Consider the following 5,293-nt stretch of genomic DNA (forward strand, 5'->3'; position numbering starts at 1 on the left):
TATAACACCGTTCATGACAGAGACTTCACTTCACTAGGATGACTATAGGTAACATGACCTCAATCCTGAGTGAGTTGGGAACTCCTGCCATTGAGGGCGGTCTTTTGATTTGTATGGATGCGAGTGGCCAGGTCGCCGACTCATACCTACCATTTTGGGGATTCGTCTGATTTGGGAGCTGGGAACTTAGCTACACAAGATAGAATTCACTCATTCCCTAAATCAGGGGTAAGTAGACTAAGAGCTGATTCCAGGGCTTAAACGATGTGGTGCCATACACCTTCTCACGGTCCAAAAGGTGTTCACACATAATTGAACTATGTTGTATTGTTCATTAGAGGAATCAGTGATACTTAAGAAGTGAGATGTAGCTACAGGGGTAAAATGGTAAATTGGCCCAGTTGTACTTACGAGCATCTGTGAAGGGTCATCGTACTCATGATTGGTTACATTCAATGGACACAAAAATATATCTGTGGTAAGAAGAGTTCAGCTGTTGGTCTTTAATGGAATGCCTGACAGTTAAAGGATGGTGGATCTCGTGGCTAAAGAGTTTAGTCAATTATTCACGTACTGTTGAAGCTTCGAGCCACAAGTCCATAAGGGTCCTCTAGGTAGCTTGGATAAAGTTGAGTAGTTTTTGGGTCAGTTTGAAATGTTCAAATTGACAAGAGGGGGTTCGATTATATATGATATAATTAAACTGGTTAATTATATATGATATAATTGACTAAATGTATGAGATACATTATTTTGGAGAAAATGAGATATAAATATGATCTATATCAAGTAGAGGAGAAATTACTATAGTAGATATACTCAAACTATAGGTTAACGATATAATATGATTATATTCATTTATTAATTAATTGGTTGGTTATGTGATAATTGACCGGATTTTTCTCCTAGATCGTGCATTAGTGGGAAAAATCAATTTTGGTTATTGTAACTGAAGAATAAAATGAAAATTGGTTTCATTTTGCAAAGAGTTCGAAGAAATCGCTCAAGGTGTGAAAACGTAACGATCGCTTAGCTGAGAGCCTATACGATAGTGCCTTATCACCTAAACGATCGCACACCTTGCGTACTAAACGATCACACACGTTCTCTAAACGATCGCTTAGCGTGCCGTGTTTTCTAAACGATCACTTAGTAAAACCTACACGATCGTGTACCTTTCTCTAAGCGACAAGCACCTGCTATATGATAGCTCTCTCCCACTTGCTTGTCGTTCTTCACAATCGTCCCTTTCCTCCTTCCTCTATCAATTCCATCAAAGACCACTCTTTGGATTCTCACTCCGAGAATACCAAGGGCTCTAAGTGGTGGTGTCCTCCCTGGTTGCTGCTTGTTCGTGTGCTACCATTCGTGTAGACGATTGTGCTGCTTGACGACTGTTTGCTGGGCGATAAAGACCGTAGAGGGTTTGCTTCAGCTTGATTGAGTTCGTGTGAAGAAAGTCTTCAATTGGTACGTTTACTCAATCTTTTGTATTTTAATTGTTAAAGCATGCCTATAATTAGTGTTAAATTGCATACCTGTTTGTTAGAATGTGTGTGTGGTAATTCAGTCACAATGAAATAGGAAAGATCCAAACACGCTCATGGATGCTCTTTTTCAAGAGTTCATTCAATTGGTATCAGAGCCAGGTTCTAATGTTTCAATTTCATTGATGCAACAAATTGCATATACATTAATGGTGGATGCATATTTGCTCTGTCTAATTGTTAAATTGTTGTGGATGTGTAAACTAATGGAGTTTTTTGGGATGTTATCTCGGTTTGATTTAATTCTTTTGCATTTTCGGTTAATTGCAAAGGCCCCTGCATTTTTGGGCACAATTAATTGTAATCGGGTCTGCAATTCCAAGTCAGTTTGAGTCTTGAGTCGTTCGTGAAGAAGTTTGGAGCAAGGGTTATTGTTCTTCGAGGAAGAAGACGATCAAGGGTTGATCGGGTCATGTAGATGATGGGGTAAGTGACCGCTGAGTATTGGATGCTCGAGTATCGTTTAACGTGCGCGTGCACTAGGCGATCGTTTAGCTCAACAAGCTTCATCGCTTAACTGACTAAACGATCGCAGAGTATGGTAAATCGTTTACCTTTCGCCATGTTAAGCGATTGCCTAGACGATCAGGCTTCACAGCCTCCTTGTCGTCTAATCGATCGTTTAGCTTTTGTGCTATCGTCTAGTGTGTGCTAAGCGATCGTTTACCTGCAGCGTTTACTAAACGATAGAGGTTCTCCTGGCGGTTCAAGACCCGGTTCGCCTGTGAACTGGTTTGCTCGATGGAAAATGTAATAGATACAGTTATTTCATTCCAGTTTTTGTAAAGGTTCATCCTGGTCCATTAATCCTTGGTTTATTACATGAGATGTATGGTTATTTATATCTCATATGGTATACACATACAGTAAATCCCACCTTAGATTATGCATTGGTCATGCATCACCTCTTTATTGTAATTTTTATAATTTAGAGAAGCATGATTTAATTATGTAAGAGCATGCTCATGCATCATATAATATAAAAGTTATATTTATGCATGCATAAAAAGTATTGACATACATCATCTTTATATTATAATTGTTATAGTATAAGGGTGTATGGAAAGCATGTATGCTTGGTTATTACCCGTATATAAAAGTTATGTATAGTAATGACTGGACATTGCATGAAGCATGACACATAGGTTTCTTTATGAGCGTTATAAATACCTAGTTGTGCGTGATGTATTTTAGTTTTTTTTTAATGGTTAAAGAGAAATTAGAACTAAAAGCAATAAGACAGACATGCATACTCACTTAGGTTTAATTCATTGTTTTAAGATAGTTAAAACTTGGATAACAATAGACCTAAGATCACGGTTCTAATATGATTAGCAACCCTTAGGCTTTAATCTTTTAATCAGTTTAATAGGATTAAATTGACTAATAAAAGATTAAAGTATAGCAAATCTATCTACAAGGGACCTTTTGTCTAAGGCGGGTTCTGTCTATGCTGGGGCATTTAAGTTGACGAAAATGTAACACCCCTACCTGGGAACTTACCTGGAAAGGTGATTTAGATAGATTTGATGCATGCATGCAAGTTAAGGACAGTCCATTAAACTGTTTAAATGTGACTATTTGAACTTGTTCATAATTCATAAACAAAAGTTGTTTATGAGCGGACTTTAAAAAGATGACTTAGACTAAAATTAGTAGTCAGATTGTCTAGGTTAATGAACTCCTAAGTAGAACAATCAGTGGTAGGTACTTGGGGCATATGATGCTTCACTTAAACCTTTCACTTTTCTCCTATATAGTCCACATCATGAGATCTACCCTCGGCCTCGTGGCACCTTTGGCATGTCCCCCTAACAGATGATGTTTGGGTAGGTCAATATCAAGGTGGATGGAGAGAGTGTTCATAGTAAGTGAGAGCGGGAAGTGCGACAGCATATCCCTCGGTCTTCCTCATTAGATTGAATAAAGTTACTGTGCATCGCCTCGAGGCACCCTGGGAGTGTCCCCCCTATAGGATGGTAGTTTTGTGCGTTTCTTTATTTGATCTCCTGTAAGAGGATAAGGTTACTTAGTCTCTTGTCCTAATCTGCTTCTTCCCTAGGTGGGCTCATTAGGGCGGGACTTCGGCACCAAAAGCGAGGGGTCACACTTACGCGGAATTGTTAAAAGTTAACAGTTATGGACCAAATAAATGATGGTTGTTAGGTTCAGTTCCAAGAGTTGGTTCTGCCTAACGGTTGAGAAGGTCTCATCCCAGTGAAGGGGCATCCGATCACCCCACCGATGACGTTTGTCCTGCCTCGTTGGGGCATCATTGTAAAATAGAAGTCATTCACTTAGGGTACTTGAAACTGTTTTGCAAAATTAATTGGTTAAAATGTGGTTTAGCAAAATCTAATTAAAGTTTTGTTCGTATTTTCAGTAACAAGTTTTGAAAAATTGCCACAGGCACTTTAGCTTTGCTAAGCGTCGAAAAATTTACTGGCGATAACTTTTGAATATGGAAACACATAATCACGACGATACTGATCATCGAGGATCTCATGTTTGCCCTTACGGAGGTCTGTCCTTCTATTCCAGCTCCCAATGCTGCTCGGAATGTTCGGGAGGCATACGAGCGATGGACACGGGCGAATGAGAAGGCCTGAGCCTATATTTTGACAAGTCTTTCTGAAGTCTTGGCCAAGAAATATGAGCCCATGGTCTCAGTGCGTGAGATCATGAAGTCCCTGCGGGGAATGTTTGGACAATCATTTGAACAACTCATGCATAAGGCTCTTAAGTTTATATTCAACTCCAAAATGGAAGAAGACACCTCTGTTCGTGAACATGTGCTTAACATGATGGTCCACTTCAATGTGGCGGAGTTGAATGGGTCTACCATTGATAAAGGCAGCCAAGTTAGCATAATCCTGCATTCTTTGTCGGAGAGCTTCTTGCACTTTGTTAGTAATGTGATTCTTAACAAAGTGAAATATAACTTACAACTCTTGCAGACCTACCAATCTTTACTGAAAAGTAAGGAGAGGAAGAAGGGTGAGGTAAATGTTGTTTCATCTTCTAGGACGTTCCATAGAGGTTCGACCTCAGGAACGAAGTCTGCACCTTCTACTTCTAACTATACAATGGGGAAGAAGAAAAAGGGTGGTAAAGGAAAAAGGAAGGCGCCTGCTAACTCTCCGCCTGTCGCCCCAAGAAGGCGTCCACCGCCTGTTGAAAAGGGAAAATGTTTTCACTGCAACCAGGATGGACACTGGAAGAGGAACTGTCCTCGCTGGCTGAAGGAAAGGAAGGCCACCAAGGCTAAGGCCAAGGCAGATAAAGGTAAATATGATTTACTTGTACTTGAAACTTGTTTAGTGGAGAATGATGATTCTGCCTGGATAATTGATTTGGGCACCACCAATAACGTTTGTTCTTCTTTTCAGGAGATTAGATCCTGGCGACAACTAGAGGTTGATTAGATGACAATGCGAGTAGGCACCGGATACGTCGTCTCAGCTGTGGTAGTGGGAGGGATCCAATTAGCTTTATAGAATAGGTTTCTAATTTTGAATGATGTATATATTATTCCTGAATTTAAGAGGAATCTAATTTTTGTAAAGTGCTTGCTACAATGTAAATAAACTATTTATTTTAATGTGGATAAAACGTTTATTCATAAAGATGGTGTTAATATTTGTACAACGTATTGATAACGGGCAGAAATGCACGTTATCATAGTGCTAAGTTCTTAAACAATATTGGATTGCATTGATGAAATATGTTAAATTGCGTCTATTAAG

This window comes from Benincasa hispida, chromosome 6, assembly GCF_027475165.1.
Source record: "Benincasa hispida cultivar pf3 chromosome 6, pf3_genome.v1.1, whole genome shotgun sequence".
Lineage (NCBI taxonomy): Eukaryota > Viridiplantae > Streptophyta > Magnoliopsida > Cucurbitales > Cucurbitaceae > Benincasa > Benincasa hispida.